Source organism: Euleptes europaea, chromosome 5 (genome assembly GCF_029931775.1).
Source record: "Euleptes europaea isolate rEulEur1 chromosome 5, rEulEur1.hap1, whole genome shotgun sequence".
NCBI lineage: Eukaryota > Metazoa > Chordata > Lepidosauria > Squamata > Sphaerodactylidae > Euleptes > Euleptes europaea.
Genome location: NC_079316.1, coordinates 52,753,156 through 52,768,023, shown reverse-complemented (window position 1 = coordinate 52,768,023; position 14,868 = coordinate 52,753,156). Strand labels below are relative to the sequence as shown.

At 46.1% G+C, this 14,868-nt stretch overlaps 1 protein-coding gene across 2 annotated transcripts in view; it reads right to left on the bottom strand.

Annotated features, from left to right (window-relative positions):
- Window positions 1-14,868, bottom strand: part of LDB1 (LIM domain binding 1) — a 61,011-nt gene that overhangs the window by 45,496 nt on the left and 647 nt on the right. The window lies entirely within an intron of this gene.

Genomic DNA, 14,868 nt, shown 5'->3' with positions numbered 1-14,868 from the left:
TCCTGGGCCAAGGAAATCAACTCTACCTTCTCCCATTTCATTTTGTTCAGAACCTCTGGAATCAAAGGTATTGGGGAGGAGGTATATAGAAGGCCTGATGGCCATGGGGACATCAGAGCATCCACTTGCTCTTCTTGTTAGCACTGACACCTTGACAATAATCTGGGTGTCTTGTTATTGATTGGGAAGGCAAAGAGATCTACACAAGGTAAGCAGAAATATTAAACCAGGGACTGGAATGTTTCCTGGCTGACGGATCATTCCCCTGGTCCAGCTGAGCCAATCTGCTTGAACCTTTGTGAGGCCACTGATGTATGCTGCCCTGAGAATAGATAGATGCTGCTCTGTCCAGGACCTGAGGATGGTTGTTTCCTGCTATAGCTTCCTGGATTCAGTGCCTCCCTGACAATTCACATGTGCCTTGACAGTGGTGTTGTCCGTCCATATGGACATGTTCAGTTGAGACAGATGGTCTTGGAAATGAAGAAGTGCCAGACGAATTGTATGTGGCTTCAAAAGACTGATGCAGAGGGAAACTTCTTGGTAGGACCAAGTCCCCTGTAGGTGGCTCAGTGCACAGTGGGCTCTACGGTCAGTCAGACTGGCATCCATTGTGATCTGTAGTTCTGTGGCCACTTGAAAAGGTTCTTTAAGCGGGGCCCCTCTTTATCTCCTTTGGAAGAGCCACCCCTGATGCTAAGCTAGCCACAGAAGCATCCACCATTGGAACCTTCAGTAAGCTGGTTACCTTTGGGGAAAAGGAATAAATTATTTTAGCCTGTCCAGAATGTAAATGGTTACTGGTAGAATCTGTCCATTTCTCTTTACTCTCAGTTTGAAAGAAGGAGGGGAAGGGAAAGGTGGCACACAATTGGGAAGGGGTGGAGTGCAACCAAAGAGCTCCTAGAAGGAAATTCTTGGGAACTCTCTAAATCTACTGCTCTTTCAGGCAGAGGCAGGAAAAAGACTGAAGGGTGGGTACCTCCTCTCCACCAGGCGGAAAGTGCAATCAATTTCCTGCCTCCGGGGATTGTGGGAAGAGGAACCCAAGTGTATCAGAGTGTCCTCCTCCCCCTCGAGAAAGAACTCATGTTCAGAAAACAACATTCAAATAATCTTTTGTAGAAAGTGATGGTGTAATATGGCATACAGCATTAACCAAGTACATTTGAGTGTACTTCAAACCAAGAGAAACAAAGGAAGACTTCAAAATGCTACAGGAGTCTTATTTTTGTTACAACAGAGTAACACAGATACCCGGTAGAATTTCAAAAAAAGACCTGCAGATTCAAATTGGGGAGGATTACAATTTGTCCAGTTGGATATTATTACAAATTGCCTAGCCTTGCTGGAGGGATCAGGTTACACTCATCCCAGCAACAAGGGATCAGCATTTTTTTTTAGCAAGGAGTAGGGGAGAAATCCAGAAAGGAAATACATTCAAGATGAAGTGATGCTTTGTACTCTGTCTCCTGTACCGTTGATCCAGACAGATCAGATCCTGGTAAAGAAAAAAAATTGACCAATTACATGGCACCTGCGTAATTAGGAACAGACAGACACACTTGACCATCACAAACTGCCCTCAAAGCAGCGAACTTCCTTTTCTTTTGACACTTGCAGAGGGGAGAGAAAGACAGATAAAAATATGAGTTCCTTTGATGGTTTGCCTTCCACAGCAAGCTGCCAAACCACACCAAGACTCTTTTACTTATCAGCAAGAACTGCCTTTCATATGAATGGAGGTTAGCAGAATTAATCAGACAATAAGTTAAAAGAAACAAGCAGGACTTCCACAATCCTGTATCCTTCCCTTTATTACCGTATATTTCTCAGAGATGGGTGTCAAAGGCCACACCTGCCCGTGGAACTCCCAACCACAGGCTAGCCCTTTGGCAATAAGAGTACTGTTGCAGAACAACTTCTGTTGTTATTTAGAAAAGAAAAGTTTACCCTTTTTTTTCTTTCTGTAAGAACTCCCACTGAACCTGATGCCATTTTCACTGTGTGGGATAAACGGCTTTCTCCACAAAAGATGTAAAGAGAGAATGATGCTGCACAGAGCGTACTGACCAACGCAACTTTCAGTTCAGTATCAGCAGGCCATGTGGATTAATACTCTTTCTCCAACACACTTCTAAAAACATGAATGGAAGTTATTTCCATGAGAGCCTTTGCTCACAAATATTACCAGCCTGCATGCAGAAAATCTTGAAGAAACCCCAAATATCTGTTTTCCTGTACCTGGCCAAACATTCCGTTCCATATCAGTACCATCCTCGCCTGACTCTCTCAGAGCCATGCTTTCCCCACAGTACTCAATGAAACTGTGCATGCTGAGAACAACAGCATGACACCTCATGCCAGCCAGCCCCATCCCTACCAATCAGAAAGCAATTTAGAGTCACAGTATGTGTTCACTGCAGTTCCTCCCCCTCTGCCCCCAGCATAGGTGCTTGGGTTTTCAAAGCTATTCCCTGCCACTGTAGAGAGCCAATGTAGTACAGTGGTTAGAATGCAAGACTTGAAGAGGGGACAGCCAAGATCACATCCCCCTTGGGGATTAAACTCATTGGGTGGCCTTAGGCAAGTGTGTTTCTCTCTACCTCTCAGTATTTTTATTCAGGTAAAATGGTGTTTTGAGCTCCTGTAAGGAATGACAGAAGACAGGGATCACAAATACAGAATAATAAATAATTCTAGCCACTTGTTACAGGTACTGTCTAAGACTTCCTTTGGCTATGGCTTTCATACCTGTATTCTCAACTCTGACTATGTATGGACATTGCATGATATACATGCAACAGTAAAAACCCCAGAACAGCTTTCATTATGCACACAGGAGAGCACGCGTACCCACAAGTTGTTGCAATAACTTTTACTGCTTACTAGGTTTCTCATACAAATCTCCATCACCCTTATACACAGACAGTTTGAGGATATACAGAGTGCAATTTCCACTAAGATGCTTGAGACCAAAAGATTTCCTTAACAAAGGAGGAAGCAAGGTTCTTGATTGTCAATCAACAGGACCACAAATTCAGCAAACTGAACACCTCTGGGTAAAAGATCTGCAGTGGTCTTGGAGTTATGGGAACATGCTGGTAAGAGAAGGAAAATGAACCTTGGGAAAGGGATTGCAGTCAAAGTACCCATGAACTGGATCTTGCAAGCAGAGAGGGTTTTCCTTTTTTTAATTCTCTGTGGGATGTTCTAGTTCAGGAAGGGTGAAGTTGCTGGGAATCACAGAACTGAGTTATCTCTGCCTTTGATCTTACTGAATGACCCTAGCAGAGCTTGGGGCTAAATGGGCATAAGAAAATGATTTGGACCAAGTTGCAGAACCTAGAGTTTAGAGGTTTTCCTCTCTTGTACGCTTTCTGGCCCCAAATACAGTTGCAGAGTCTGTTGTAAGGCTGTGCACCTTTTTTCTTGGTATTTTTCAGGTTCGGGTTTAATAAACTCAGAAATTTTCAGAAAAGCCCAGAAGCTGAATATACTGGATTCCATGTGGAGGTCCGAGCTGGCAAGCAGGATGGATCTGAAAGCATCTGCATTCAGAGCCACACTGCCTGTGGGCTCGGACCTCCACGTGGCGGTCCGAGCTTGCAGGCACTGGGGATCTGACTCAGGTAAATAAGGGGGGAGGGAGGAGGAAAAGGGGGAGGGAGAGAAAAAATGGCGGCGGAGCTGAAGATGACTGAATAATGCCGAAAAAATGCTGGTTGGGCCTCGGTGCGTCCGGGAAAGATGGGGCGTGGTCACTGGGAAGGGGGAGTGGGGGCTGGCTGCCTCGGTTCGCGGACCGGAGAAAAGGCTTCTGGGGCCGGATTCGGCCCACGGGCCGCATGTTTGACACCCCTGATATAAAGGATGGTTAGAAAAAAGTCTGGATGGGGAAGAAATGAAGTAGGAGTATGCATTAAAATGGAAAACAAGGAGGACAAGGGGAAATTATTCTACTAATGGCTCTGGTTCAAGGTTATCAGCCAGCTTAGGGAGTTAAATTCCAGATCAGAAAGTCTCCCACAACACAAGGACAGTCTTAGGAGCTGAAAGGGATACTTCACTCAGATGCAGGCAACAGCTCTGTGCACCATAGTCCAATAAGGGGGTTGATGAGCTGGAAAGGAATGCGACAAAGATGACTGAAGGCTTAAGACACTGTCCTTCATCCAGCCATGCAGTTCTTAAGACTTCAGGGCACATAGGTTTTGTTAGAAGAGGGTGGCACTTTCTGTTGATTCCTCCTCCTACAGCAGCCCACTGAAATTTTGTTCCTGGGGGATAAGCAGAACTGCATAGGTGGTTAAAGGGGGAGGGGGAAAACTAGCAGGAATTGTTGCCCTCTCCTAAGAAAACTGAAGTGCGCTTACGTCTTTGGAACATCTGGTGAGGCACATGCCATTCATCTTTAATTGGTGGGTCATGCCAGTGACACCATCAGTTTTCTGGGGGGGAAGAGAAATGCAAATCCGCCTAAGGAAAAAGATCAAGGAAGTGGGGATGGGTAGATCACTTCTGGATTGTTAAGGATCTCAGAAACTGAAATACTTGTTCACTCTAAGAATCAAAGAGGTTAAGCAATGGGTTTAAACTATAGAGAAGTGAGTTTACGTTAAAAGGAAAAAAGAAAAAAGTTCCTAAGGCAAGTGCAGTTCAACAATGAAACATTATAGACTACATATCAGGACAGGGATAGACTTGGTGACCATCAGGTCAGGCATTTTGAATAATAAGGGAAATTAAGGTGGTGATGGCTCCCTAGTGCTTGCTAGGGGCTATCACAGCCTGGGGCCCTCTACCGCTGGGGGGGAGGGGAGAGCTGGGACACAGCCCAAAGGAAGGAAGCAGACCAGTTTCAGAGGCTGGGGAAGAGCCATTGGGGTCTACAAGGGCAAGGGAGGAGCAGCCAGGAGGAAGGCCAACCATTTCCCGCTACCTATGGAGCAAAGGCCTCCTCTGGACTAAAAGGGCCTGCTCAGAAGTAGGTGCAGGGAAGTAGGAACTGGGAGTGGCCTGGGGAAGAGGGATAAAAGGCCCCAGCTGAAGGTAGTAAAGGAGGAAGCTGGTTGAACAATAACAAGTAGCTGTGAGAACTTGGTGTGGAGCCTCTGAAGACTAGATAGAACCAGGCTTTCTGAATACTTGGATGGTGACATTCCTGGATTGCAGAGAAGACAGAAGGAACTTTTCCAATCCAACCTTGCCAGACCAGCTCTCCCCTGACTTAATCTGCAGCAGGGATGCAGCAGCCAGGACAGGAGCTTAAGTAGGAGGAGGATTCAGGCTGGGAAAGCAACCCTAGCACCTAGGTGTGAGTAAATGGAGGAGATAAAAGGTGAAGTGGCCAGGCTATAGAGTGATGGTTAATCACTGGAACTGGCATTGTAAAAGAGCCAAGTAATTAAAGGATGCCCTGACCTGGATAGCCCAGTCCAGCCCAATCTTACCAGATTTTGGAAGCTAAGCAAGTCAGCCCTGGTTAGTATTTGGAGAGACCACCAAGAAAACGCAGGGTCGCTACATAGAGGCAGGCAATAGCAAACCACCTCTGAACATCTCTTCCCTTGCAAACCCCAGGGGGTCACCATAAGTCAGCTGTGACTTGATGGCAAAAAATAAAATAAAGGACAGCCTGTACATTTCTGGAATACTGACTAGTCTGTGGCACTGGATAAAGAAGAAGGGATCAGGCCCCAGGGCCTGGGGGCTTAACAGGGCACATAATCAAGATAATTTAATGCAAATTAGTCGCCTCAACTACCAGCTCAACTTGTTTTATCTGCAGTCATGGTGGTTAAAAAGTGCTTTAGAAAGTAGTACATGGAAGATTTCTCATGCTATTATTTCACTACTGTAAACGGAGAAAATTCTGATCTGTATAAGTGATGGCCAGTACATGACCAAAGGATGCTACTTATTCCAGAGTAAACAAAGATCTGCTGTATCTGGTTTAAAAAGAAGTTTCCAATCCCAGCACTACTTTTCTTGTCTTCTAATGCTCACTGCTGACTCCTGGAACATTCACTTTCCTACAGAACTGACAACAAAGAAAAGCTTCCACTTTGGGCCACAATGAAGACCAACAGGTGTAAAGAATAAATAACAGGACTGTGAGTTTGGAAGGGACTTAAAGGCAATTAGCACCCTCTACTGAACCAAGATCCATCCAATCTGAATATTCCTAATGCAGTACACCAGGCCATAGGGAATGCAGCCTAGTATCATCCAGATAATTATGGGCCACGAACACAGAGCAGGAGCAAGCAAATGCCACCACAGTTTGGGAATATTGTTCAGAGCCCACCCACAAACAGTCACACAGGGATTATGACTCATCTCCATTAGGAGGCTTCTGTCCCCCCCCCCCAAGCTATGATGAGTTTCACTTCACAGGACTAGATGCTCAATACCAGTGGGATAGGAAGGATATACACAAGGCATGGAAAACAACTTTTCCACAGGGATGATGAGATGGTTTTGGCTCAGAAGAGGACACTTTTCTTTCAGTGATTTGTGTGGGATGTAGGGATCCAGACATGTAGCTTGTTCCAGTAGTCATCCTAAGCCACCACCCATCATTCCACAGACATGCCCTGCAGAGCTTCATGTATCTTCTGTGCAGACCGCTCTTAAGGGGCATCTGGGTGCCAACTGCATTCTTCCTGCTGCTCCACAGCAGCGGGCATCACAATCCTGGCATCCTTGGGGCCCTACTTACTGGATTTGTTAAACTGACCTCCCATTCTCACAATCTGTCCACCAGGACTGCAGAATGCCATTTCCAATTAATCCATCTTGGCAAAGGACACAACCAGTTTGCTTTTATCTCCACTGCTGATACTCTCTTAGCAAAGCAATCCAGTGTTTGTTTGTGCACTGGAGTTTCCTTGGAGTTGTGCTTCAATCCATCTCTTCCTAGTGTTAGTCCCTGGGAAGAATTCTCCCAGTCAAATCCAAAGGTGGAGCCACACTCAATGCAAATGAATGTAACAAATTATATTAGTGTAAAGCACCTCAGGAAGAGTGGTGGTTTGGAGAGTGGGGTGGGGAATACACAGCCTATGTCCTCTTTTTTCTGTGGCATCTCATACAGCACTTCAACTGCTCTCCCTACAGGGTTCCAGATTCTGTGTGTTTACCTTTGCCAGTGTACGTCTGGAACCCTATAAAAGAAACTGAGGGTAAAAGTTGCAATTGAAAAGCAGAGGTAGGAGCGAATGGTTAAGCACACACACCTGCCCTTGCTGTTTTTCTGCTGAAAAACCATCCAATCCTGAAACTCCTTTATCCTAGACGAAGCAGCCATTGGTGTTCTGTTGTACACATTTCTGCACATCATATAGTTCTTCCCTAACTATTCAAAGAGATAAACTACATGCTCTCGGAGGGGGGGACAAGTATCAAGAAAACTGCAGCATGGTCCTCTCAAAACATGCAGGGGAATACTTTGGTCGTCAGGGGAGCTGTGCTTTGTTTATTCCCAACCTGCCTTAGCAGATAGCAATGTATGAATGGGCACAGGAGAGATGGCTGGAGGGCAGAGAGGAATTCCAAGTTTCTCTAGCCTCAGCCTGCCCCAGTAGGAAGCACATCCTCTGCTGCAGTCCTCTCTCTGAGGCCCTGCCTGCCCCCTCCCTATTCTCAGGGCTAATGCATGCCCAGGCAGCACTGTGTGTGCCCCCAGGCTGGCAGCACGGAGGCTCCTTTGTGTTTGTCTCAGAGCTGGTTGGTTGGTGAATTCCCTGGGCAGCCGAGCGGCAGAGCAGAGCTAGATGCTGCAGCGTGGCTGGCAGGGGCTCACATGTACCCAGCATGTGACACGGCTCCCAATTAACTCTTGCTCCAGTTCTGTGCGCACACAGTGAAATCAGCATGGCCCAGGATGACACTGCAACTCACACACACACACACCCTCACACACAACAGCCACACTCACCCAGTCTCCACTGCTTCTGCTCCTACTCACCACCGTCCCCATCCAGCAATCTCTGCTGCTTCTGCAGTTAACAAACACCCAGCACTTTAGATGAAACAACAGCCTGCCCAAGATTTCCTGCCTTCATCTGAGCCACAGACCCTTCCAGCTTCTACTGGCTCCTCTTGGCTTGAACAATGTGGCCCTGCAACAGCCCTTCTCCAGCCATCCCCTTCAAGCCCTCCCTCATTGCTGAGGGATGGTAGAACTGCAGCAGCAGCACCTAATTCTTGACTAGCTCACTGAAGTATCCATCTCCATAAAGCCACATCTGGTGTGCTGTTTGAGGCTCCACAATTATCCCAGTGTCTGCTTTATGGACCTTCTAAAGCTCTTTCACAACCAGGAACAATACATGAGTTTCCCATCTTTAATTGCTCTTCTGCAGCACAAACCATTCTGCTCTATCCAAGTTTCCGGTGTCATTCACAGACTCATTTGGACCTAGCAGATCCAATAGACACCAACTCCTGGGTATTTGTTTGGCTCTACATATAGACGGCTTCCCCATATTAAAGGGTGACCACCTCAGAGCAAGGAGTCTTTCTCTTTACTGCTGAATGAGCATGTGAAGAGTTTGAGGACATGCAGAGGTCAGAACCTGCTCAGACCCCAGGGAAAAGCAAACGCTGGATGTACGCATGTGCATGCATGCACAAGACTCTGCCTGTGCTCTGACCTTTTATCACCAAAGAATCAACATTCAACTGAGTTGCTGACTACAGGACTACATTCCGTGGAATGCCAATTGCCTCCCCTCCCTGCACCACTGATTTCCCCTCCCTCTCCTACTTTGCTTTTCCTGATCCATGGCTCTCCAGCAAGTATAGAATCTGCCCTGGTATCTGCTCGTTCTCCACTTGCAAAGAACAGATGCTTTTGAAATCCTTGCTTCCTCTGTAAGTATTCCAAAGGGTTAAAGAGAGACTTTCTCAATTCATATACCCTCAATAGTCATGCCATCCCAGGTGAACTGCACAACAGAATTCCTGTTACCAGGGATCCTTTGGCAGTCAAAGCTAGGCAGCCCTAGTATAGTGTGGTGGGGATCCCTCTCCTTGAATATGGCTAGCGGATCCTCGATTTTCACAGAAAGCACTCGCCAGAAATCAATGAAGGTTTTGATGTCCTCCTGCAGGATTGTTTGCCAGGAATCCTGGACCCGAGGGGCAGGAGAGCAGCACAGAATGGATTCTCTTTTAGGCATCCTTTCCTTTCACTTTCTCTTTCACTTTACAGGAGCAACAGACATTTGTAGGAAGCAATTCTAAGACAGGAATTGTACCATAAGAAACACATATCTAGTCAACAAATCTCACAATCACATCTCACAAACAGGTTGGCAAAAATCACATAAATTGCTTGTGATAATTCACACACACATAAAAACAGCCCGCTTCCAAACAGAAATTGTGCTCATGAAATCAGAATATTTATTATGTTTTTTTTTTATTGTATACACTTGTCCTCTGAAGTAATTTGGGTCTCTGGCATGCTTTAAATTCTTCTACTTTGTTGTTGTTACTATAACGAGTCCATTGATGATCCAAAAGGAGAGCTAGTCTACACAAACTACCATTACACTTCAGGACATGAGCAGGAAGAACAACCCCTTCAGGAGGCAGCAGCAATAGATGGTGCCTAAAGGGGTTGGGGGAGTCTGCCTCTGGTTGGAAGAGGTTTGAGATGGTTGGGCAATTAATAAAGTTACATCCATAATGCATGGTATCTGGAATGGGTATCTCAACTTTCAAATGTATTTTTTAAAAAGAAAGCACCAAGACGCTTGTCCTCAAAACAAAAAGAATCTTGGCTACAGATTCCAGTGGTATGGACAAGAGAATGTTTGAACCCTACACAGCAACTTAGTCGACCTGCTGGCTCCTATCATCCTGGCTCGAAGAATTCCACAGCCTGCATCTTTTTCACCCACTTCCTGGCTCAAGCATATTCTGAATCATATGAAAAAATTAACAAAGCATGCATAGTCTAGCCTTATTTATTTTATTAGCTGAATTTCTATTTTATCCCATCTTATTGGCTCAGGGCGGGTAATCAACTCTGAGGCAATATTTGCCATAATTTCCAATTTGCATTGCCTTCAAGGAATACACCCAGGCTGACTGGCTCCAGAAGGCTAGTGGACCAGATGGCCTAACATTCTTGGTTCCCATTTTCTGCTGTGATGGCTCCTTTAGAGATTAGCTGGAGAGTGTCTGGCAGCTGCAATATTGGCTTGTGAAAGGGCAGGAGGGGGAGGACCTCACCTCTGACTTCTAAGGCAGCATCAACAAATGACTTATAAAATGAGGCACCTACCAATAAAGCGTATAGGTCTGATTTAGCTAGGACAGAGCAGAGCCCTGGAGTGACCACATGAGGGCCTTTTCAGGCTGCTGAGACGTTGCTGTTCTGCAAACAACTGGAAACAGTTTTATTACTGTGGTTCCATACTGTCTTTAACATGAGGCTATTTCCACTGTTATCCCACAACGCCTGACCACACAGCATTGGTGGAGCGGGTAGCACTTTACAGGTAGGTGGTCCCTGGTGGAATAAAGACAGGCAGTTTCAAGTACCCTCTTTCCAGATTTACAAAACTGGAAAAGATTTTTTTTAATTTATATACAAACTCTTTCTTTACTGTGCATGCACACATTCATTGATAAAATAAAATTAAAACATAATCAACAAAAAATAAACCAAAAGCAGCAAAATCTGGATGTTGAACAAGTAATGGCAGAAGGCACAAAGTTTTGGGACAGGTAATGGCAGCGGTGCAAGTGGGGCATGCATGGCAAGCAAGGCAGAAAGGCCGGCCTTCCCAACTGCATCACAACCCATTCTTTGCACCAGGTGACACAACAGCTTTTTGCTAAGCCACATGTGCCTGGCTTTTGCACTGCAATTGCATTGGAAGCCAAAACTAGCTCTGGGGAAAAGAAAGCTAATACTGAAAATACAGGAATGCAGTGGTACGGGAGGGATGTTACCTGGTAATAAATGAGCAAATAACTGGTATCAGAGGAAGAAGCTTGTGTGGAAGCTACCCAAAACTGTCCAGCCGAGGCTGGATATCTCTTGAAAAGGGCAGGATAGATACTTTGTAGTTGTCATTAAGTAGAAAGCAGAAGAAAAGGGGGGAGCTTTTATGTTATACAGAAGTTAGATCTATAGAATATGACAGGTCCAACATCTACCGTGAAATTTGCTATAGAGCCACCTGCCCTTGAACAGGCTTCTGAAGAAAGTTCAAAGGCACCGTCTGAAACAAACATACCAACCATATCCTTTGCAGTTGTGTAGATTTGCATACAGTCCACAGGGAGTGTGGTTCTAGAATTCTTGCACAGAATATCTCCCAAAGGTCATTTCTTGTTGTTAGCTGTCCTGAGCCTGACTTTGTCAGGAAAGGGTGGGATAGAAATTAAATATTGCTATTATTACTATTAATAATAATAATATTCATTATCAATACTAATTAAATATTAGATTGTTATTTTTATTTAAACAAGACCCTTCTGCACCAAGGGTGCACTCCTATAATCTATGTGCTGCTAACAGGTTATACTGTACTATTCAGATGAGCTCAACACAGACCGGCCAGCAAGCAAAGCATGCTCAGATGCCTGAAGGTCAAGGGATGCATTTGGAGAAACAAATCCAGATGGCTCAAGCAAGTGACCCATGGGAAGGAAGGGAAACCAGATTTTTCAGCTAGTCATTGTGAAACCACAAGATACCCACACAACTTGAAAATGCAGACCTTTTCCCAGGCACAGCTGACCAGTGACTTCATAATCTCAGCCAATGATTCCATAAGGAACCGCTTTGAAGCACATCTTCCAGAAAGGTACACGCATACAATTGTTTGTACACATCACTGTGGTGTTCCGACGGTACAAGAGTCTTCATCATGCATACAAATTTTCACCATGAAGTTCAGTATATGGTAAATGACACACAATATAGCACAGCTTGGCAGATGAGATGGCTTATCCGCCACCAGCCTCTTTGTTAGATCTTCAGCAGGACCTTCCTCACCCATGTGCATTTCTTTAAGCAATGGTTTTTCTTTTCTTTATTCAAAATTAAGTAGCAAAAGAATTTCTGATGCGGGGAATGTGGAAGTGTGATATGGGAAAAGCAAGGAAGAAACTCAGCACAGGGCAAGATGTTCAGAAGGCACCGGGGTCATATTCTTGCCAGTCTGCAAGATGAACAAGCAGCACAAAGGCCTTGCCTTATTCTCCCAGAACTGAAGAAATACAGACCTATACAAAGTGCAGTGGTAGCTCTTTTGTTGTAACTTACAAATGCCACTGCTTCCCCTTTAAAGGCAAAGGCATCCACAGCTGGAAACTCCTCCAAGTTAATGCAGGCCCCCCCTCCCAATACAAGCAGCCAGGCAAGAGGCTCATTAAATGTTTCTAGCTGGCAGGAGGCCAGAACTAGAGCTTGTTTGTTCTATATTCCGATAAACAGTCTGTCATGGGCTCTGGGAGCAAGATCATGGGGAAATCTACAGTTGCAGCAAGAAATTAGGTTTGCAAGCACAGACACACCATCCTAGCTGCTGTCTTATCCTCTGCCACCTTGAAAATAGCTAGCTCTCATTCTAGCAGGGGACTTGGTTTTCCTGGGGGACCTTCCGAACCCCAGGCCAGCTTCCAGACTTTATCTGTAAACACTTTCATAAGGTAACTCAGGGATAAGACACGGTTACCACACTGCATTTGTCATCTCCCATAGCCCAGGGGAGATGAATTTAACGAGACCTCTTGACACATATAAAAGGTCTAACCTAGAATACAAAGTCTCCCCCACCTCCACCCCCCAAAAAGCGCAGGATGCCTACTGGCATCAACACTACCATCGAACTGAGGATAGAGCAAGGATCACCATTCATCTCTGTGAGCAATCCTTAATGTAAAATTCCCGAGGAAAAGTCTAGCAGTGGGAAGCTGCACACCTTTTGCATATGCTGATTGCAGATTCCTTGGAATAAGGAGTGGCCAGCCCTCCCCCCCTCCCCCTGCGTGTTGGCCAGCAGGCAGGGTGGGCCAAGGCAGGGCTACAAAACTGGGAAAGCCTGGAGGGGAGAGGGAGAGAAGGAACCCACACTGTGCCTGGTGCTTTAAATGTTTGGCCTGGCTTTGGAGAGAGAGAGCACGTGACTTTCTGCTTGAGGAAGCAGCAGCCTCTCTGGCAGCTTCCAGCGGGAGATGGAGGAGGAGGTTGTGGGGGAAGGGAAGCAGAAGGAAAGAGAAGGGGGTTGTTTAGAAACAGAGATTGCTGCAAGGCCAGGGAAGTAGGTCTCAGCAGACAACAGGTAGCGGGGAATGAAGTCACCTTAGAGATAAGGCACTCTGTGATATGGTAGCCAGGAGCAGGCAGGAGGCGGTTATGTCCTGGCAGATACTCTAGTTCCCCAAGCTGCAGGAATTTACCCCACGCTCAGTCAATCTGGCCCAGACTGTTATGACAACAGGATGCAGGACAGTTGGATATTATCATGCCATTGTCCTCCCACGGAAATCCTCTCACCTCAGCTCAGGGTAGTACTGATCCTCACAGGGGCAAACCACACGAGGTTGGTCCCTGAATAAGGGGCCCGTCGCAAACTAGGACTCTTCAATATAAACCCTCTCCATACTACGACTTGGGTGTGCAAGAGAAAGCAGGCTCACCTGCTGCACACAGCCCTGTGAAGCCCTCGTGGCATGTTTCATTGAGTCAAGGGCTACTGAGGTAAAGGAGCCAAGGGCAGCACTCCTGGTAGGGGACAGGATGGAAAGGTCAGGTCAAGGGAAACTGAATTAGGAATCAGTCTGGTCCTGCTCTGTGGCATTTACAGATGGCTGCCACCAGTCTAGAGAAACCAGAGCAAGTCATCCTGCTGCCTTCTTAACAGTAGTCCTGAGTATATACTGCGCCCCACAACTAAAACACACCCTGTTCCAATCACACTCTTCCCTACTGGTGCCATGCAGGCCTCTCCACTAGAGCCCGGAGCCCCCAGGCCTGCTCCCACTCCCCATCTACCAACTGGGCAATAATAATGAGATGGCCAAACCTAGGCTTTGCATTTCACAGCTGCAGCTGCTCAAGGACAAGCATTCCAGAAGCATGGAGGGAAGGTTGTGGGGTACACCCTATGTTTTGGGGGACCACCCCCAATTTGCAAGACAGGCTAATTCATAGTTACGCTTTCTGTTTAATGAGTTTTTTCCCCATCCTGGAAACCCAGAAATGGAAGAGATGGTCATGTGAACCCATTTGGCATAAAGTTCTTTGGCCTGCCTAGGTCCTAGGGCCTAGGCCAACCACTCTTTATTTCCCACCCCAACCAAATAACAAGGGAGAAAGGTGGGGGGGGGGACACAAAACAACCATGTGGCCACAACAGTTATTTTTAAGAGACTGGAGCTAGAGGGTGCAAGCCCATCCCACACATAAACCAGCTTCCTCTCCCTCTCCCACACACACAAGGCCACCCAGGCCAAACCAGCAGTGCCAAGAATCACCAACTCTAGCAGCCTCTTTTCAAGTTTGGAACACAACCTATGTTCAATAAACGAGGAAAAACCTCCCCCCAATCCCTGGGAATTGGCATTCCTACAATTATTGTAATTTCCCACCCTGAAACTGAAGGACTGTTTCAAATTTCTGCACCCCATATAGAGGGGGTGGCATGCCATTCTATCAGGCTGAAAAAGAGCAATATCCTTTAAGACGTCAACATCTCAACGCTGAATGCAAGCTCCATGGGCCAGCCTCCATACGTTCAGAGGAGATACACCAAACAAAACGCACAGACACTGTCACATAGGACACATCCCACCCACAACTATTTCTCCTGCAATGTTGATTTAGCTATCCTAGCC